This window comes from Macaca thibetana, chromosome 1, assembly GCF_024542745.1.
Source record: "Macaca thibetana thibetana isolate TM-01 chromosome 1, ASM2454274v1, whole genome shotgun sequence".
NCBI lineage: Eukaryota > Metazoa > Chordata > Mammalia > Primates > Cercopithecidae > Macaca > Macaca thibetana.
In genome coordinates, this window is record NC_065578.1 from 94314123 (window position 1) to 94337020 (window position 22898).

The 22898-nt window shown below is 43.9% G+C and overlaps 1 protein-coding gene across 2 annotated transcripts in view; it reads right to left on the reverse strand.

Moving 5' to 3' along the window:
- Positions 1-22898, reverse strand: part of CNN3 (calponin 3) — a 35143-nt gene that overhangs the window by 7257 nt on the left and 4988 nt on the right. The window lies entirely within an intron of this gene.

A 22898-nucleotide genomic window follows, 5' to 3' on the forward strand; every position in this document is an offset into this window, starting at 1 on the left:
CAGACCTCAATTTAAAATAATTGAAAAAATAAAATTTAAGCAAAATATTGTGAAAAAAATCACATGCCCAAGTTCTTAAGCTATCGGTGTCCTGGAGTCCCCTTAAAGGGGCTGGTCAATCAGGGTTATGGAGAACACAGCTCAGGCAGGCGCAGTGGCTCACGCCTGTAATCTCGGCATTTGGGGACTGAGCTGGGTGGATCTCTGGAGCTCAGGAGTTCAAGACTAGCCTGAGCACCATTGACAGACATCGTCTCTACTAAAAATAAAAAATTCAGCTGGGCTTGATGGTGCATGCCTGTCATCCCAGTGACTTGGAAGGCCAAGGTAGGAAGATCACTTGAGCCCATGAGATCGAGCCTACAGTGAGCCATGATCACGCCACTGCACTCCAGCCTGGGCAACACAGTGAGACCCTGTCTCCTGCCCCACCGCCAAAAAATTAACCCACAGCTGGGAAGAAGGAAAGATCCAGTGTCATTTGTCTTCTCATTGAGCACAGGTGAAAATGCCAAGTATACATAGGAAATGCCCAGGAGATAGAGATCATGAGCTTGGGAATCAATTACGTTGTTGGAAATGGGAATGAAGGTAGAAATGTCTGCTGTGTCCATAAGACATAGGGAGAGTTAATTACGGCAAGAAGTGAAATGACATCTTCACATTTTAGTCACAAAGAGGTCCCGCAAGTTCCAGTCTACACCAGTCATGGAGGAACCAAGCACAACTGTGGGAAACGCCCCGGGGTCCTAGTGCCAGAGCATACAGGCCTGTGGGCTGCATTCAGGTCCTTTCCAAGAGAGAGAGCCTGACCACCAGGATCAGGACAGACATTTACGAACCTGGCCAGCTTACCTGTAAGTCACCCAACAGTGAAAACCAACGCTGAGTCTTAAAAAATACAGACTTAAAGTGTCACACTTGATCACAGTTCCTTTTTGTGTCTATTAAAAGCCACAACAGCCTTTAACTTCTCAAGGTAGGAAAAACATCCCGTTTCCCAGGTCAAGTAAGTGGAAAGGTCTACATTCCAGGTCCCCCTCTTGAAGGCTCACTGTGCACCTGAGCCTGAGGGATCCCCTGGCACATAATCAGACTACTCCTGGGCTGTTTTCAGGGACTCTCTTCCCCTCCCCACCATGCCAAAGCATGAAGCTTCTGCTTTGACTGAGAGAGGGCAAATGATTTCACTAAATTACGGTGGCATTAGGGAGATGGCAGTTCTTGATCCTTTGCACCCTTTACCCAAGTTGGAGAAATGGCTCTACAGCTTTGACAGAATAATGGATAACTGATTTAAACTGCAGATTTATTTACCCAGAATTACAAATGGAAATCCAGTAAGTTTATATTTTCATATTAAGACGACTGTGCAATGTTCCATGGATCAAGTATGGCCTGGAGGTTAGTTTATAAAAGACAGTCTTAAATACAATTTGTTCCCAGGCTAGTCTCAAACTCTTGGTCTCACGTGATCCTCCCGCATCAGCCTCCCAAAGTGCTGAGATTACAGGGGTGAGCCACCACCCCCAGCCTCCATTACTCCTATTATACCTTAGAAAATTTTCTAGGATAATGTATCTCCTCCAACACATCAAATAAACCCATGTTTTATGGCACTTTTAGAAAATAAAAGCAAATATTAAATTGGTAGACACATTTTTATTTTATTTTTTTTGAGATGGAGTCTTGCTCTGTCGCCCAGGCTGGAGTGCAGTGGCGTGAACTCGGTGTACTGCAACCTCCACCTCCTGGGTTCAAGCAATTCTCCTACCTCAGCCTCCCGAGTAGCTGGGATTACAGGCACACACCACCATGCCTGGCTAATTTTCGTATTTTTAGTAGAGATGGGGTTTCACCATGTTGGTCAGGCTGGTCTCGAACTCCTTACCTCAGGTGATCCGCCTGCCTCGACCTCCCAAAGTGCTGAGATTAAAGGCGTGAGCCACTGTGTCCAGCCGGTAGACACATTTTTTAAAGTCTTGACTATATTTTCACACTGGGGTCTTGTTCTGCGTGGCTAGAATAATAAATCCTCACTATATAAATTGGAGGTGGTGGTATGAAAGGGGATAGGCAAAGAAGAAAAGGAGAAAAGAGTACTCCTCAAGCATTAACTATGGAAAGCACATTCTAATTGTAAGGTGACTTTTTTTTCCCAAAAGTGAAGGTGTTCTCAACTAGGAGATATATTTTGATCAATCTGAAGAAAAACATAATATACTAGGGTGAGAGGAGTTCTGTCTTGGCACCACGCCTGGCTCCATCTATCTTTGCTATTGGCCCTGGGTTAGTTTCTCTAACTTCTCTTGATCCAAGAGGAAGTCTGAACTGGATGACTGCACTAGGTCCTTTCCTACTCTCAGCTGTCTACACAACTTTGTCAAATAATAAAAAACTGAAGAAGTATTTTCTCTTGTTTCTTCAAATGTAGAGAAAAATTATGTTAGAGTAGTTTAGGGTATTTCACAGGATGGTGATGGTGATGGTAATTTTCATACTAAATGACACCAATTATTATTTAAGCAGAAAAACATTAAAAGCATATTTATGTGTCCATTGTTAAAAATGTGTCCAACAGATTTGGTGCCATGCCCCAAACCACGAAGTGATTACAGACCTAACTTGAAATAGCCTAGTAGATCCCAGTAAGAAGTTTTCATCTTCTCTGCTGACAGTTCTGGTCAAGGAAGTGATGAGATAGAAAAATCAAGCACTGGAGTCAGATGGACCTCAGTTCAAATCCTGGCTCTGCCAATGAGTGGTTGTAGGGGGGAGCTCTGGACAGGTGATGCTGTCCTTGAGACTTACCATATGACCATGTGCACAAAAGAAATTCGTAAGTACATGTATGCAAAACTCAAAGCCCCATATGATCCATTAAAAATTAAAACTAGGAATGCAGCCACATCAAATAACTGTTGCTTTGGGCTCAGGGTTTCCTTTCAGTAAAGGAGCAACGGGATTCTTCTATCCAAATACTGCGAATATGTTTCTAGTAAGTGAGCTTTATGCAGTCAGGCCAGCTAAACAGCATTATCTTTTAAAATCAAGGAACTGAGAGCAATTTTTAAAAGTAATCTTTGGCCATAAAAATGATTTACTATTTTCATCTAAAAAGCTTCAATTTCTGAACATCTGGCAGAAAACCACTTACATTTTCTTTCTCTCAACAAAAGAAAGTTAGCTTAAAATAATTGCTTAAACTTACCTTATTAATACTTCATGGAAATTTCACTCTAATTTACTTAAAAATTACTCTTCCTGGCCGGGCGCGGTAGCTCACGCCTGTAATCCCAGCATTTTGGGAGGGCGACAGGGGGGATCATGAGGTCAGGAGATCGAGAAGACCATCCTGGCTAACATGGTGAAACCCCGTCTCTACTAAAAATACAAAAAATTAGCCGGGCGTGGTGGCAGGCACCAGTAGTCCCAGATTCTCGGGAAGTTGAGGCAGGAGAATGGCGTGAACCCTGGAGGCGGAGCTTGCAGTGAGCTGAGATGGCGCCACTGCACTCCAGCCTGGGCAATAGAGCAAGACTCCATCTCAAAAATAAAAAATAAATAAATAAATAAAAATTACTCTTCCAAGTTGTTGATAAATATCAAGATTTATTTTCTTGGCCTTCCCAAGCTGCTTTCACAGACTTTCTGCCTGGCTCTTTCAAATCCACAGCAGCCCCTCTCTTTATATGCCCGCCCTTCCTTTCTTAAACACGCACAAATTCTCCAAGCAGTACCTGGCAGCCTTCTTTGCATCAAGGCGCACATGCAAATGATCCAGGGGCCGATGAGAATCCCGTCTGGGCACACCTGCTGAAGGCTCCTCCCCGAAGCTCTCCAACATCACTCTTGCCAGATACAATCAACATGTGAAGAAAATGAAGACCAAGAAAAAAGCCTCCTGGGACATTGGGTACAGCTGATCCTCCTCCCTGCATTCAGCGCTCGACCTGCTCTGCTCTGGCTCCTCCAACAACTTCACGTGCTCTTCTTCATCTTCCTGTGCCTGAGGTCCAAGGCTCATCCCGTGGTGGTGGTGGTGGCGGCTTTAGCCCTTAGAGCTTCCCTCGGCTCTATCTTCAGGACAGCTAAGAGCACCAGTGTGGAGTCACCCTTCAGTTCAAATGCCGGTCAGTCCTTTCTTTTTTCATGACCTTTCTTTAGCCCTCACTTTCTTTTATAATTCTAAAATACTAATTGGTTTGCTGTTGTTGTTTGTTTTTTTGAGAAACGGGTCTCTCGCTCTGTCACCCAGGCTGAAGTGCCATGGCGCGATCTCGGCTCACTGCAACCTCTGCCTCCCGGGTTCAAGAGATTCTCCTGCCTCAACCTCCCGAGGAGTTGGGATTACAGGTGCCCACCACCACGCCCAGCTAATTTTTGTATTTTTAGTAGAGACAGGGTTTCACCATGTTGGTCAGGCTGGTCTTGAACTCCTGACTTCAGGTGATCTGTCCACCTCAGCCTCCCAAAGTGCTGGGATTATAGGCATGAGCCACCCTGCCCAGCCAATTCTAAAATAATAATCATTTTGTTTTAAGTTAGGCCAGGCCAGGCATTGTGGCTCACAACTGTAATCCTGGCACTTTGGGAGGCTAAGGCAGGAGGAACCCTTGAGTCCAGGAGTTTGAGACCAGCCAGGGCAATATAGGGAGACCCTGTCTCTATTTAAAAAAAAAAAAAAAAAATTAGGCCAGGTGGGTGGCTCATGCCTGTAATCCCAGCACTTTGGGAGGAGGCTAAGGCAGGAGGACTGCTTGAAGTCAGGAGTTCAGGATGCAGTAACTGATGATCATGTCACTGCACTACAGCCTGGGTGGCAGAGTGAGACTCTGTCTTTAAAAAAATAAATAAATGATATGCAAGTATGTAGCACATGCATTCTCCACAGGGGTGGCAGGGTCCCAAAGGGGTGAAAAGTGCTTCTTGTGGTAGATGGTGAAAAAAATCTTAGACAATACAAACACTTAGGACTCTCCAAAGCTCAACCCTACCCAACAAAATCTTACTCCTTTGTACTAAATCTGGCAGGGGATAGGAGGTAACTAGGAACAGTGTCTAAAACAACTCTTGGAGAAAGTGATCATGAAAACAAGGTTAAGAAACACTGAGATACACTAAAATGTACGAGTCTCTCTCCCCCAAATCACACTCCATTCCCAGAAGGAAGGGCCTATACTTCAGCCAATTTTTCTTCCAGCCCACATGCACACGTATCACATATCACTATTAATCATATATCCAAGAGCTCTGGACTAAGACCGCCTTCAGAAACACAACCCCGAGGGCCTATGCATGCTAACAGTGAAGGGAGACACTAGAGCAGATACAAGCCTACCAGCTGCTGGGAAACAGCCATGCCCCTCCCTGGCTCTGAGATTTGAGAAGCTTCCCCCTCAGAACCCTCAGAAAGGGAGACAGAGTAAAGGGAGACCTAGCTCCAAAAAGCACCTCCACAGCTGATCCAAAAGCTCGATTCCTGCGCTGTTGAATGGTACTTCTCGGTGTACACCGAGAATGTTCAGCTCAAGTGCAATTTGGAAAAAAGGTGGGGGCGCACCTGCCATGAGGTAGAGTGACGATATTCACGTACAAGAACAGTCCGATGCCCCCCTTACACCCAGGACATTCCAGAATCTACTGAAGAGTGAAGACTGCTTGTTTCTCACATGGATTCCTTCTCATGATGTATTATCATCACAGAGCTTGTTCAAACCTGGAAGCACACAATTCCAGGTTATTGTCCCTGGTGATTACAACAATCTCCCTAATTTCAGCTGTGTCTGACTTCTCACTAGGCTCCCTGTTTTGAGCCACTAGAATAATACTGCATTACTCCAAACTCTCTAAGTAAATTTGTATTCAACATTAGCTTCTGTTTTTCAAGTGTTCCCTGTGTTCCTTAGATTCTTCTTTCATCTTCTTTCTCCATGAATCCTTCTTTCTGTCCTTCATCTAAATGGCTAGTTCATACCAGGCACAGTTCAAAGGCAAAGTCCCTGTCCTAAAAGCTTACATTCTAGCAGAAAGAGACAAATATTAAATAAGGTGTGTTAAAGAGTTCACAAAAATATATACAAAATGGGGCGTTTAAAATACAGAGAGAGAACAATGGGGGCTACCTCGGTCCTAAAATAGGAACAAAATAGATTTCCATCTCAAATATCAAGATTCCTCCTCTCCTTCCTTCTCACTATCACTTGCCATTCTTGGTATCCATGCAAGGACAATGAACAGGCTTCAACATTTTTTATCTGCCCTAAGTCTCTCCGCAATGAATCCTAGAAACATGTACTGCAGATCACAGACTTTCAAGTCAAACTTCAAAACCCTGTGTTCCCAATTCCAGTGTGACCTCAGTAAGTAAATGAACCCAGGTCACCCCATTTCTTGTGGGTAGACTCTTTCCTTCCAGGGCCACTGTGAGGATGAAGCCTGTTTAATAGGAACGGAACCCACTGCAATACCTGACACACATCAGCATGTACGCCTTCCAATTTTATCAGCTCGAGGTACAGGGCGTTCTATTAACCAAATCCCAATGCAACTTGTTCAGTCCATTGTTTTCAATAGCAAAGAAAATCCCACTGCAGACAAGCTCACCTGGGGTGCCAGCCTTCACCACTGTCCACTCCCTCTACCACTCTTCCTGAGGCTAGTTCCTGCCTGTCTTTGCTAAAGCTCTTCTCTCTGCTTAGAATGTGTTTTCATCCCAAATTCTCATTCTTTTTCAGATTGTTGCTGACAGAAAAGATAAAGGAACTATTTTACAAAATCAGGCACGTATCTTATGGGGGATAGGAGTTGGATTTCTAGATAAAAACATTTTACATTTGGGACAGTGATGTCAAGATAGAATGCATGCTTTTCTTGAGGTCACCACAGAATCTAAGACTCATTCCATGGTATGAACGTGCTCCAGATTTGATGTGGAAGAAGTAGACATTTGAAAGCTGTGGAAAATCATGCTCGCCCCAGGTAAACAGTATCACCCCAACCAAAATTTTTAATGCAGGTGTAGTAGTTTAAGGGTCCGTGGGTTTATATGGTTTTTGATTGCATTAATAAATTAAAGCTCCATAGGGTCTTCTCGTCTTATTATTTTATGTCCGTCTCTTCACGGACAGGTCAATTTCACTGGTTAAAAGTAAGAGACAGTTAAACCCTCGTGATGCCATTCATGCGAGTCCCTATTTAAAGAACAAGTGATTATGCTACCTTTGCACGGTCAGGGTACCGTGGCCGTTAAACGTGTGTCACTGGGCAGGCAGTGCCTCTAATACTAGTAATGCTAGAGGTGATGTTTTTGGTAAACAGGCGGGGTTTGAGTTTGCCGAGTTCCTTTTACTTTTTTTAACCTTTCCCTAAAGCATGCCTGTGTTGGGTTAACAGTGAAGGTGGCATGGACTTGTTTGTGCTTGCTATGCCGGGCTGTTAAGTATCGGTGAGGCTTTCGGTCTGATTTAAGCTTATGCAGTGGAGAAAATATTCATGTTACTTATACTAGCATTATTGCTTCTATAGAGTGATAGATTAATCCAATGTGGTGTGAGAAGTTCAGTTATGTGTTTGGTATTTTTGGGGTAGTTGATGTTGAGCTTGAACGCTTTCTTAATTGATGGCTGCTTTTAGGCCAACTATGGTAATTGGGGTTTTTACTCTCTCTGTAAGGTTTTTTCCTAGTGTCTAAAGAGCTGTCCCTCTTTAGACTAGCAATTAAGCTTACAGGGGGATTAGGTGGTTCTGTAGGTAAGCTGAAGGTCGAACTAAGATTCTGTCTTGGATAACCAGCTATCACCAGGCTCGATAGGCTTTTCACCTCTACCCAGAAATCTTCCCACTATTTTGCCACATAGATGGGTGCGCTCTTTTAGCTGTTTTTGGGTAGCTCGTCTGGTTTCGGGGAATTTGGCTTGTAGTTCTCTTTGTGAAATTGTTTCTAGCTAATCCATTATGCGAAAGGTACAGGAGTTAATCCTTGCTATTTTGTGCTTGGGTGATTTTTTATCTTTCCCTTACGGTACTGTATCTATAGCGCCAGATTAAAATTTCTATCGCCTATACTTTGTGTAGGTGAATGATTTAGTGTATGTTGGTTTGGTATTAGTGTTGGTTATGCTTAGGGCTAGTATTGGCTCAAGGCAATCAAATAATATTGAGATTTTCTGGGTGTAAGCCAGGTGCTTTATATTAAGCTATGCCTTGATTTATCCAAGTGCACCTTCCAGTACACTTACCGTGTTACGACTTATCCCCTCTATATAAATATTAGGGCGTTTAGTTAAGATGTTCCTTAAGTATATTTGAGGGGAGTGACGGGCGGTGTGTGCGTGCTTTATGGCCTGGTTCAATTAAGCACTCTATTCTTAATTTACTGCTAAATCCTCCTTGGACTCTTAGATTTCATAAGAGTTTTCGTGGAGTTTTCTGAGATAGAAAATGTAGCCCATTTTTTACCGTCTCATGGGCTACACCTTGACCTAACGTTTTTGCGGTGGAGGGCATTTGCGCTCACTTTGTAACCTTCATCAGGGTTTGCTGAAGATGGCGGTATATAGGCTAAGCAAGAGAGGGTGGGGTGGATCGGGGTTTATCGATTACGGAACAGGCTCCTCTAGGGGGGTGTAAAGCACCGTCAAGTCCTTTGAGTTTCAAGCTGTTGCTTGTAGTATTCTGGCGAGTAGTTTTGTTATTTAACTATTGAGGTTTAGGGCCAAGCATAGTGGGGTGTCTAATCCCAGTTTGGGTCCTGGCTATTGTGTGTTCAGAAGTTTTAAAGCCACTTTCGTAGTTTATTTTACATCAGCTAGGGTTTTACAGTTTAGATGGAGTTTAGCTTTATTATGTCAGATCTTAAACACCCTCTACGCCGATCTCTATTAGCTAGGGTTAATCGTGTGACCGCGGTGGCTGGCACGAAATTAACCAACCCTTAATATAGCATAGCTTAGTTAAACTTTCGTTTATTGCTAAATATTTGTCACTGTTGTCTCCCGTGGGGGTGTGGCTAGGCAAAGCGTTTTGAGCTGCGTGTGCGTGCTTGATGCTTGCTCCTCTTGGTCATGATGATTTGTAGGGCGTCTTCACTGGGATGGGGATGCTTGCATGTGTAATCTTGCTAAGAGCCAATAGAAAGGCCAGGACCAAGCCTATTTGTTTATGGGGTGTGCAAACCCATCTAGGCATTTTCAGTGTCTTGCTTTAAGTGGGTTTAAGCTACATAAACGGAGGTGTGAGCGTAGTTGTGGGGTGGTTTCTTTCGGGTTGTGGGGAAGAAAGCCTGTTGTGGGTTGGTGTTAAGAGTGCTTAGTGAAGTAAATATTTATTAGTTGAGGGGGTGGCAGTTAGAGTTGTGCACACCTAAAAGATGAAAATACAAGCTCTGGTCGGACATATTAAGACTTTTGTTTTTGGGGTTTGGCAAAAGTGGGTTTTGGATGAAGGTCGGAGATGGGGGTGGGGGGGTTTGGTGAAATTTTATTGTGGTTTTGTGGTATGGTGGGAGTGGTGTCGCGGAATTGGTTATTGGTATGTCCTACAAGCATGAATTAAATAACACCTTGTTGGAACTTGTGTGGAGCTAGAATATTGAACGTAGGTGCGATCAACAACTGCATGTACTAGGAATCAAAGACAGGCGCATTCAGGACGGGATGTGGTGGGAGTCAGCATTCTGCGATGGGGTTGCGTGCGGACCAGAGATAAAAGATACCAAATGCATGGAGAGCTCCCGTGACTGGTTAATAGGGTGATAGACCCGTGATCCATCGAGATGTCTTATTTAAGGGGAACGTGTGGGCGATCTTGATTATTATGGCCCTGAGGTAAGAACCAGATGCCGGATACAGCTCAAGTATAGCTACCCCCACGAGTTATGGGCCCGGAGCGAGGAGAGTAGCACTCTTGTGCGGGATATTGATTTCACGGAGGATGGTGAACAAGGGACCCCTAAGTGAGGGGGGGCATCCGTGGTGAGAAGGATTATTTAATGAATATGTGCTATGTGCGACGAACGACTTAATGTACTATGGACGGCTGACATTAGCTGGTTCGGTTGGTATTCGTGGTGAGGAGGATTTAGACTTGGAGAAGCCATGTTATGTGTCATTGTTGAAGTGTTCATTAGAGTTCTTGCTTGTAAGCATGTTTTTCAAGAATATTAAGTTGATATGTAATAGCATGTGCTATGTACAGTCAAGCATATATAGTACTATATATTATACATGTTGGCTAGCAGTAATGCACGAATTACATAGTAGCATTACAAGTAGGTTAGTGTTAGAGTTACATTGTAAGGCCCATACAACATAAGAATACAGAAAGTAGTTTAAGTCAGAATGCCAGCTTTGGGTGCTGGTGGTAGAGTTAGGTACTTTCTTTCTGACTGCCCTAGGAAGGATGTTTCATTTCTGGTTTACAAGGCCAGCGTATTAATTTATACTACGAGGGCAAGTTCACTTGAGTAGGTTGTTTTCGATTATGGAGACCAGTGGTATTAGGATTAGAATTGTAATAAAGTATATTATGGATGCTATTTGGCCAGTAATGATGAGGGGTTGGGTTATTGGTTCGCTTCCAATTCAAGTGAGAGTTAATAGGATTGTGATTAGGAGTCAGAATAGGAACTGGCTAAGTGGGCGGAATATTATGCTTTGTTGTTTGGATTTGTGGAGTATGGGGATGACTGCTAGGATGAGGATTGATAGGAAGAGTGCTAATACGCCTCCTAGTTTGTTGGGGACAGATCGTAGGATTGCGTATGCGAATAGGAAATATCACTCTGGCTTAATATGTGGAGGGGTGTTTAGTGGGTCGGCTGGAATATAGTTGTCTGGGTTGTTTAGAAGATTAGGTGAGAATAGTACTAGTATTGCTAGGATGAAGAGAAGGAGAACTAGGCCTAGGATGTCTTTAATTGTGTAGTAGGGGTGAAAGGCGATTTTGTCTGAGTTGGAGGAGATTCCGCAGGGGTTGTTTGATCCTGTTTTGTGTAGAAATAGTAAGTGTACGGTTGTGAGGGCGACGATGATGAAGGGTAGGATAAAGTGTAAGGTGAAGAATCGTGTGAGAGTGGGGCTATCAATGGCATATCCACCTCAGATTCACTGAAAGAGATTGGTTCTGATATATGGGATTGCAGATAGTAAATCTGTGATTACCGTTGCTCCCCAGAATGATATTTGGCCTCATGGGAGGACGTAGCCTTTGAAAGCTGTTGTTATGGTTATAAGAAGGAGTACAACACCAATGTTTCAGGTTTCTAGGAGGAGGTATGAGCCATAGTAGAGGCCTCGACCCATGTGTAGGAAAAGACAGATGAAGAGCATGGAGGCACCATTAGCGTGGAGGTAGCGGATGGTTCAGCCGTACCTGAACCTCATGTCTCAGGATATTCTTCAATAGCCATCGCTGTAGTATAACCAAAAACAACTATTATACCCCCCAGATAAACCAAAAACATTATCAAGCCCATATAAGCCCCCCCACAATTTAAAATAATCACACAACCAACCACACCACTAACAATTAACGCTAAACCCCCGTAAATAGGAGAAGGCTTAGAAGAAAAACCCACAAATCTCATAACTAACAATACACTCAATGTAAATAAAATATATGCCATTGCTTCCATATGGACTCCAACCATAACCAATGATATGAAAAACCATCGTTGTACTTCAACTATAAAAGCACTAATGATTCCAATACGCAAATCCAACCCAATCATAAAAATAATCAACCGTTCCCTCATTGATTTACCCACCCCATCTAACCTTTCCATATGATGAAACTTCGGCTCACTTCTTGCAGCCTGCCTAATTCTACAAATCATCACAGGTCTATTCTTAGCAATACACTACTCACCAGACACCTCCTCCGCTTTCTCCTCAATCGCACATATCACCCGAGATGTAAACTACGGCTGAGTTAAGTCCAGGAGCATTTTAAAGCCAGGTCCTCCTCTCAGAGGTCCAACTGTATCTTCAGATCAAGGTATCAGCATATGGCACCAACTAGCACAAATTTTTTCCCTCCAAATGTCTATAATCAGGTACATACAAAAACATTATGACTCAATATACAAATACTGTGAGACTGACAAGAAATTAAAGCTTTAAAAATAACTAGGATGGGTGCAGTGGCTCACACCAGCAATTTGGGAGGCCAACACTGGAGGATCACTTGAGTCCAGGAGTTTGAGGCTAGCCTGGGCAACATAGTGAGACCCTGTCTCACTATGGCAGACACCCGTGGTCCCAGCAACTTGGGAGGCTGAGGTGGGAGGATCACTTGAGCCTGGGAAGTCAAGGCTGCAGTGAGCTGAGATCATGCTACTATCAGTCCAGCCTGAGCAATAGATGGAGACCCTGTCTCAAAAAAATATAAATAAGCCAGGCGCAGTGGCTCACGCCTGTAATCCCAGCACTTTGGGAGGCCAAGGCAGACGGATCACCTGAGGTCAGGACTTCGAGATCAGCCTGGCTAACATGGTGAAACCCCGTTTCTACTAACAATACAAAAAATTAGCTGGGCGTGGTGGCACACGCCCGTAGCGCCTGTAATCTCAGCTACTGAGGCAGGAGAATCGCTTGTGCGCAGGAGGCAGAGGTTTTTGCAGTGAGCCGAGATCACGCCACTGCACTCCAGCTTGGGCAACAAGAGTGAAACTCCGTCTCAAAAAAAAAATTTTATATACATATATACATAAAATTAAAGAGGAGCTGGTCCAGTGCCTAAAGCAAAGAGTATAGAAAGATGCAGAGCAAACAGAATGTCAATTTTGTCTTCTCTGTCTAGAAAATGACCTTTAGACCATAAAGCTTAGAACACACATAGTTTAAAGTGGATTTTTGAAAGTTCAAATCTAAACAAGGAGGGAACAAGTATAGACACTGGATTCTCAGAAGAATCTAGACTCAGAAACAACAAGTAACAAAGAAGTGCATATCAAGCAGCTCACTATGAGAGAAGCTTTGGCAAACAGTAGTAACAGGAACCTAGAGAGAGGCCTGCTCCCGCCCCATCCCCACCCAGAGGGCAAGGATCTATTACTGGCTGAAGAGCCTGGCAGGTGCCCTTCCTAGAGTGGACTCCTGGGGAGAGAGTGTGCAAGCACTCAGGGGGAAGGGCAGCCATCACCAGGGCTGCATGGACACACAGGCATGTCCAAGAACACCTGCCCATGTCCCCTCCTGGAGGGGAGGACAGGCTCTTGTTCATTTTAGTACCCCTCATGCCCATGCCTGATACATAGTAGGCACTCAATCCATGATTTTTCACCCACTGACAGGATTACCAGCCTAGGGAAATGCCTAAGATTTAAATATCTATCTTGTTTCGGAAAGGCATCCGCATTTGAATGTCACTGCCTTTTATGGGCGTCACATCTCCTCAATCTGCCAATCTGGTATTAGATGGCCCACTAGGGATATAACTGCATTACTTTCTGATAAAAGTTCCTTATGTCTAGGGCACTCCTGAAGTCCAGTTTAGTAACCCTTGAAGTAGGGTACAGTCAGAAGGAACACCATGCCCACTGTGCTGATTATGTCATGGCAGAAGAAACTCATGGTGATGTGTACCTCAATGTTTGGATTTAGATGTGTCCTCTTCTGTTCTGGTCATTAATGATTTGGAAACTACTGGGCATACTTATTAAGGAAACTGGGAATCAGAAGGCTCTTTCTTACATTAATACACAGTTTATTCAAAATCTATGTAAACTCCTGCCCCAAAGTTTTAGAACTAGTAATGCTTACTCAGTGACTTGAGTGAGTTAAAAAGCCAACACTATCTTGATCTGCATAGTTATACAATTCTTTATAAAATAGTATTGGTTATTTGTTTAAATCAAAACAGCCCCATGAGGTAACCAAGGAAAGCATTATTTATAAGAAACGGTGCGCATGGGAGTTCATGTGAGCCATAAACCTCCCAGAGTGATCACCACCATACTTTATAGACAGGAAAAGTTCATTTGACGAAGCAAGGATTAGAATCTTTCTTCTACACAGAGTTACCTTGTCTACCTCACCAAGTGATTCTGTTGGTTAAAACAGAAGGAGCTAAAGCTTTGTAATCAAAGGAAGTCAGTTAACAATCCCAGTGTACTCTGGTAGGTTAAACCATATCTGTAGCAATACTATGATCAATTCTGAGTGATGCATTCTGAAAGGTGACAATGATAAGCTGACATCAGTTACTAGAAGGAGTAAACTAGGTGGTGAAAGGATTAGAAGAACCAAATACAGCCTATTATGAGAAACTGGCTAGCCAGGAGTGGCTACATATGACCTGGAAGTTCAGGAGAGGCAGGTTAGCTCCCATCTAAATATTTAGATGGAAGTTATATAGAAGAGGGAGTTGATTTATTCTGAATGACACACAGAGGACAGACCAGGAAAATATACATAGAAGTTCCCGAGAGATGGACAAGAAGCAAACAGGCATGGAAAAATACCATGTTTTGAGTGCCAGTGAAGCACAGGTAGGAAGAGATGACCTCCAAGAAAGCTTGTTGGAGAACATTCTCTCACTGGGAAGGAGGCCAGCCGGGTCTTGAATTTTAGAGATCTGTAGAGATTTTGCTGAAAGGGGATCTTAGCTGAAGCCCCACAGGTCAAAGAGGTGAAAATAAAGATGTTCCTCAAGTGTTTGTTTTCTTTGTCTCACCACTAGAATATGTAAGAGTCTAACAAACTCATTCCCGCATTTGTAGGTATCGGCTCTTTGCCACTCTCCAGATTATCAAGCACTGTCTCTTCAGCAGGACCTCTAGGTGCCTCCAAAATAACCCTTGAGTCAGGAGCATGGGTAACACTGAAGAGCTGTCATTTGTCTTTCCATAACGACAAGGCACATGACATGTTTGCAACTTTTCTGTAGTTTCAGAATGTACACTCACTCCTCGTCAACTCTTCAGCAAGCCTGCTCCACAGGACGAGCCTCACAGTCTACTGTGACTCCAGGAAGGCAAGAAATCCACCTCAACGTCATTGTCCCAAAAGTTCGCTGTATTGTTCTGAGAAGGAACTGGTCTCAACCAGCCTGGGGATCATCTCACAGATCACTGATCACACTCATCTCCATGCTCCCATCTGCCAACCCCAAAACTGAGTCAAAACACCACGCAGCTCCTTTACTGAGGGTTATTGTTGGCACAAGGCATGAAAGCGGGCCGAGGAGAAAAGGGATCTCAGCCCTTTGGGTCAGCCTTAGTAAATCTGGAACTCCTCCTGGAGTCTAGATCCAGGTCTAGATCTCAGATTGCAAATGCTGTTTTGCTTACTACAGTGGAGTCTGTCCATTTGAGAAAGGTGGCTTTACACAACCAGCTATGAACAGAGAGGAAACATCTAATTTTAAACATGGGATAGATGCTGATGGAATCTTACAGATATGTTAACTGTGCAAAAGAGCACCATACTTTCCCCAATGAAAATGAGAAAATATGACATTTCCGTTAAAAAGTAGGATAGAATTTCCCATTTTCTTTTTTTTTTTTTTTTTTTTTTTCTTTTTTTGAGACAGTCTTGCTCTGTCACCCAGGCTGGAGTGCAGTGGCATGATCATAGCTCACTGAAGCCTCAACCTCCCAGGCTCAAGCAATCCTTCCGCCTCAGCCTCCCAGGTAGCTAGGACTACAGGCATGTGACACCACAGCTACTTTTTAAAAAATGTTTTGTAGAGATGGGGTCTCCCTATGTTGCCCAGGCTGGTCCCATATCCTTCTTTTAAAAATATTCATACTGTGCCTTATGAAATAGCATACAAAGATATTTTGTACTTTTTGAGACCCTAAGTAAAAAGCCATTAGGTTCATTTTGCTTTTAATGAGGATGTGTGAAAAAAAGATGAAGTCAGAGGGAAGGCTCACACACCTGCATGCCACCAAGTCCTACACAGGTAACACCCAAAGATAGGTTGGATGCAAACTGAAGTCCAAGCATCTTAAACACCAAGACAAAGAGGGACATAATCAACTACAAGATTCAGAGTTCCTCTAAAAGGAAGTCAGTCTGAACATGGTTTCCCCTTTCCAGTCCTGAAGTCTGCAAGGATCTTATGATGAGGTCACAGGGGACTCTTTACATCGACAGTAAAGGTAAACTCCATATTTTACATAATTGTAATGCAATCTGAGAGCATGGATGAGGGAATGTAAGTTCCCCTGAAAGCATTACATCTTCCATCAGAGTGCTATGCCCCAACACAAAGGTCTCTTGGAGATTATACAGTAAAGGCTTGCTACAGACAACCAGGCTCTACAAAATAAACCCAACTTCCCATCCCTTCCAGATCAAGGGCCAATGGAAAGAGGAGAGTGAGCCAGCGCCCAGGCTCCAAAGGGACAGCCCAATCAGCAGTGCACTCACAGGCAGGGCTCAGCCTGGGCCATCTCTTCCTATTCCTGCTCCCTTCTCCATCAGACATCAGTGGCCCCAGCATAATAAGGTCAGGAGCAAAGTGACACCCCTACTTCAGATGAAAAGATGACTTCTCCACATCAGTGCTGCATTTTCATGGTCCTCTTCCCTTCCCCTTCCCAGCTGGGCCCCTTCTCTTCCCGCTGACCCTCCTGCCCTTCTGCTTTGCCCCTACCCACCATCTGTTTTGGGCTATTGCCTTTACTTGGTTCATCAATGGGCACAGGCTACCCTGTCTTCCCTGAAATGGCAAATCTTTGATTGAACCTGCTGCCAGCCTCATACAATGTCCTGTTTCTCATTTATTTCATGCCAAGCCTACCCATTTCCTCACTTAGTACTCTCTCCTAACCCCTGGAAATTTGCTGTGCCAACGATCTCTCGAAAGATCACCAGTGCAGCCTGGGCAACACAGTAAAACCCTGTCTTTACAAAAAATACAAAAAATTAGCCAGGCATGGTAGTGCACGCCTGTAGTCCCAGCTACTTGGGAGGCTGAGGCAGGAGGATTGCCTGAGCCCAGGAGGTCAGGGCTGCAGTGAGCCAAGATCACGCCACTGCACTCCAACCTGGGGGGAAACGGGGGAGGGGGGTTGCAGGGAGTGGGGAACAGAGGAAGATCCTGTCTCAAAAAAAAAAAAAAAAAAAGATCATCAGTGACTTCTCAGTAGCCAAATCCAGTCATCTGGATGTCTGGATGTCTGGAGATGACTGTCTCCAGTCATCCTCTGGGCCTCTCTGTAGCACCTAGTATTTTCCAGGCGGGCCCTCTAATCTCTCCTCCTCCAGCTTCTTGTTAAAGGACTTTATACTGGGACTTCTTGTTCTGGTCTGCCCTCTCCCGGCTCAGTACCCTCTCTTCTTGAAAGATGTCAATTCTCCCTGAGCTCTGGCCTCAGATTAAAATGGTTAGGAGCAAGGACTCTAGAAGCAGAATGCTTGGATTAGAAGCCCATTTCCACCATGCACCAAGTTTCCTCTGCTTCAGTTTTCTTCCCTGCCAACCAGAGATCATTAACAGCACTTACATCAGAAGGTTACTGGGAAAAATCAATGAGTTAATTCACATAAGTTGTAAGAACTCAATAAATGTCAACACTTATCCTTCCATCTATGCTTTGCTGGCCATTCTAATCAAGATACTGGAAAGATCTCCTCCTTTGAATTCAATATATCATTAAAAACCACTTGCTTGACATGATTTGATAGCCATTTTGATATCATTTTAATGCTACCTAAAGCTTCCTGGGTTTTTTGTTTGTTTTTGAGATGGAATTTCGCTCTTGTTGCACAGGCTGGATTGCAATGGCGCAATCTCGGCTCACTGCAACCTCTGCCTCCCAGGTTCAAGCAATTCTCCTGCCTCAGCCTCCTGAGCAGCTGAGATTACAGGCATGCGCCACCATGCCCGGATAATTTTGTATTTTTAGAAGAGATTTCTCTACGTTGGTCAGGCTGGTCTCGAACTCCTGACCTCAGGTGATCCACCCACCTCAGCCTCCCAAAGTGTTAGAGTTACAGGCGTGAGTCACAATGCCTGGCCAAGCTTCCTGTTTAAAAAGCTATTATCAAATAATTTGTGAAAAGAGATGCCCTCATCCCATCCCACTGCCAACTCCCACCTGAGTCTGCTGGGGATGAGGGATGGAGTAGGGATTACAGATGTCAGTGACTCATGACTTGGTAATAAAGAAACTAAAACAAGTTACTTTTTTCTTAACATCAAAAGATCCTCCTCCTCTTTCTTACCATTGGTAGGAACTAATTTTTTTGGAGAGCAATTTGGTAATACCTGAATACCTTTAAATGTTAGGTCAAAAGTTACACACTTCTCTACACAAGTACTTTTAAAGGAAATATCTACCAGTAGGGAAGCAGTGAATAATCAGTGGAAACCCATACCACAGACTATAATTCAGTTTTCAAAATGGTTGAACAATATTCAAAGCAGTACAAACAGTTAGGGTAGGGGTAAGGCATACAGGATACTTTCACTTATTTACTCTTCTATTTTGGAACTGTTTGCATAAAGAGAAGTGGTTCTCATAAGAAAGGAAGATGGCACCCTGAGGTAGATGTACTGTCTTCATGCAGAGATGACTTGTCCAAAGGTTGTGGGCTCAGCAGGGATTCGGACCCAGATCTGGCTCCAAGTCTAAGTCTTTTCCATCACTGGATGCTCCCCCATCCCTACTCCACAACCAAGCTGAAAGACAGGAACTCTCTGTACTATACACAGCCTTAGCACAGCAACTATGCAATCTGCCTGAAGATGCTTAGACTCTGGCTTAACATAAAGTCCTTTTAACTCATGAAGATGTGACAATATATCCACATGTACCCACCACCCATATCATCGTATCAGACTAATGCACATGAATATATTGCCCAGCTGTAGAAAGGACTAATTGGGCCGGGCACAGTGGCTCATGCCTGTAATCCCAGCACTTTGGGAGGCCGAGGCAGGCAGATCACCTGAGGTCAGGAGTTCAAATGCAGCCTGGCCAACATAGTGAAACCCCGTCTGTACCAAAAATACAAAAAATTAGCCAGGCAGGGTGGCACAGGCCTGTAGTCCCAACTATCCAGGAGGCTGAGGCAGGAGAATCACCTGAACCCGAGAGGCAGAGGTTACAATGAACCGAGATCACACCACAGTACTCCAGCCTGGGTGACAAAGTGAGACTGTCACAAAAAAAAAAAAAAAAAAAAGAAAAGAAAAAAGTCAGCAGCGGGTGGGAGGAATTGATTTAAACAAGCCCATAGGAATCCTTAGTTCCAAAGGGCGTTGCCAGCACAGTTCAAAAGTTCATAATAAGGCCAGGCGCTGTGGCTCACACCTGTAATCCCAACACTTTGGGAGGCTGAGATGGGTGGATCACTTAAGGTCAGGAGTTTGAGACGCACTTGGGCAACATGGTGAAACCCCATCTCTACTAAAAATACAAAAATTAGCCGGGCATGGTGGCGTGCACCTGTAATCCCAGCTACTCAGGAGGCTGAGGCAGGAGAATTGCATGAACCCAGGAGGTAGAGGTTGCAGTGAGCCAAGATCGCGCCACTGTACTCCAGCCCAGGTGACAGAGCAAGACTGTCAAGCAAAAAAAAATTCGTAAGATATTTAGCAGAGCTATTTTAGACTAAAAACACTTTTACTCTCCCACTGGCCCATATGAAGACTGACCTTCTGCCACAGGCATGTTTTTGAAGGTGATGTAAGACCGACTGAAGGAAAGGGTATCACTAAAGAAGAAAAAGAAGCAGGGGAAAGCCCAGAGAGGAAGAAACCTTGAAATGAAAATCTGGCTGGCAAAGAATGCGTGTTTGTGTGTGTGTAAGCGGGGACAGGTGGGGATGGGGTTTTTTAAAAATACAATATCCAAGTCTTTGAAGAAAGATAAGGAAAATCCAGAAACAAATGCACCCCAGTATTCAGAGTAGAGAATGGGACCATTCAGGGGAAGGCATCTAGCCATAGGTGACTCCCAAGAGCAGCCCTAGGATTCCAGCTCAGCTGCTAAGGGCCAAGGACCACAGCAAGCTCACAAGATGATGCCTAATGTACGTATAATTTCTATACTCGATTAGAAGCATAATATGATTGCTGTTGCTATTTTTGCATTCAAAGTGGAATCACATGTTTGAATTAACCAACAGCATGACAGAGACTTGCTACACATGGTATTGATTGTTTTCTCTCCTATTTCCTCCCACAAGAAACAAAAGGAGACAGGGAAGTGTGCACTAATGAAGCACACACTATCCATTCGTAGAGCCTGGGTAACATTAAGGGTGAGAAGCTGCAGATAATGGAGAAAGATCAGTGTCCAAACATTTGGCAGTGGAGGCGGGAAGAAGCAATGATGAAGCCATAGCCCGCCCAGTGTGGCCACTCCACAGCTAGAGTTCCCTGGAAAATTCTCCAGGAGAGGGGAAATAACCATAAATGCTTAGGTTACAACTCACCCAGAAGAGTCCTTCGAAGCACAAAAGGCGCCCTCTTTTCTCTGCATTGATGCCTCCAATTCCCTGGCCTTCCCACTGCAGACACAGCACCCAACAGTCACGCCCACACCCTGAACTTTCCTGGTCCCTCCCTACCTTGTGGGGGAAAACTAGGAATTAGTCTTCTCCACTCAAGGACTTGCTTCACACAGGTCTAGGTAGAGACTTCATAAGAACACATAAACTCAAAGCCTCCAGATTCAAGCAAGCCAAATTCAAACACTTGAAGGAAAATATGTTAACCAGCCAGTTGTGGAGGAATACAAGCCCTGTCTGAAACCAAGAAAGGAAAGATGTATCTTATTTAAAAGGAATCAACCTCTTAGCAAAAGCAGAATACAACCACGCCCAGTAAGCAAGACCTCCAGCTCTACAGAGAAGTCCTCAGCCCCAGGGGCAACGTGGACAGAATGGTGCAGATCTACAGACCTGGTGCTTTCACGGTGGAAACGCCTCACAGGCTGCCTGGGGGTGGAGTCCTGGATAAGGACTCTGGGGCAGATCACATTCCTGACACAGAAATGAAACACAGTAGTATTGCTTGGTGTCATGGTCCCCTACCCACCAGAAATCTCAGGCAGATAGAAACAGATTCACGAATGAATATTAAAGTTCTAGAAATAATATCAACATCCAGAAGGGAAAAGCAGCTCAGAACACAAGACTGAGCCTAATTAGCAGAGAACCAGTCTCCAAATGAAAAACCATGGCTAAAATTTACATAATGTGGGCTTTTGATTCCAGGCATTATTCTAAACACTTTACATGGATTATCTATCTTATTTCTCCCAACAACCCTATAAAGATGAGCATCATGATAGCCTCATTTTACAGACAAGACAGGCAGGTTAAGTCACTTGCCAAAGTTCACAGTAAGATGCAGAACCAGGAATCCAACCCAGTTCCCACAGTCCATGTTCTTAACCACTAAGCTCTACTTTCCCTCTGACAAGAACCTTGTATGACAGGTATGGGGAAGTCTTCAAGTTCAAAAGGGTTCACATGGCTATAGGTTTTTGTAAAACTTAAAAGATATTTATATATTTTCCATAATGAGGACCCCAAAATTATATAAACTTTGTCCCCACAAACAACCTGGATCTACCTATGAGTTCCAAGAATCCTTAACAAAAATCTGAGGGTACAAGTCCACATGAATAACAGTTAAAAGCCCATTTGGGCTATAAAATAAGTTCAGAGTTAAAGAGAGCGAATGCACAAGGTATATGCTACGGGAGGGTAATGCCTAGATTTAAATGGAACTTGCCAACAAATTCTAAGGACAAGCTTTCTCCAACTACCACCTAGTTTCACTGAGAAATAAAATGCAGGGCTGGGCACAGTTGCTCACACCTGTAATCCCAGCTCTTTGGGAGACCAAGGCAGGTGTATCTCTTGAGGTCAGGAGTTTGAGACCAGCCTGGCCAACATGGTGAAACCCCAACTCTACTAAGAATACAAAAATTAGTCAGATGTGGTGGCAGGTGCCTGTAATTCCAGCTACTCAGGAAGCTAAGCCAGGAGAATTGCTTGAACCTGGGAGGTGGAGGTTGCAGTGAGCTGAGATCGCACGACTGCACTCCAGCCTGGGCAGCAGAGAGAGACTCCATCTCAAAAAAATTAAAAAGAGAGCGAATAAAATGCATTTCCTCACTCTCCTGAATACAATGGTAATGACAGGTGAAAAACCAAAACCATCCAATTGTGCTTACTTTTTTTATGCTGCAGATCAGATTCTTTATGGCTTTAAGAACACACTGTTGAAGAGGGAAAGGAGGCAGGAAACACTAACCCTCATGTCCCAACCTGGAAGGGAAACAGGCATAGGGAAAAAAAAAAAGCCTATACCTCTGTTGAAGGTAGTATTAGCAATGTCATCATTGTCAAGATTGTTTCTGAAATCTAAAAGAGTGGCTAGAGACAGAACAATTTCCACAAATGTTAGACTGTAAAAAATCAGTGAGCCTGATAATAATCCTCGTTAAAACTCTAGAGTAAATAAGGCTGAGCATTTTAAAGAGGAAGCATAGTACCTCTTGTCGCTTCAGCAAAGTGTATCTTATTTATCTGTTTTGGTCAAGACAGGAAAACAAAAACTAAAGCAGACCAACGGCAATGGCTGGTTCGTACCAGGAGCAGAGTCCTTGGCCTGGCTGAATGGCCCCTTCTCCAGCAGTATTCAGGAAAATGCAGGCACTGGGCAAATCCTTGCAGAGGACACCTCTACCATTCCTAACTTGGAAGTCTAAGAGCCCAGTCAAAATATCTATCTTAAGAGATAATCCCAAAATCAGCAGCAAAGATGAAAAACTTCAATGTAATATTAACTATTTAACTACTTAAGAAAAACAGGGTTAGGAATGGTGGCTCACACCTGTAATCCCAGTGCTTTAACAGGCCAAGGCAGTAGGATCACTTGAGGCCAGGAGTTCAAGAACCAACCTGGGCAACATAGTGAGATAA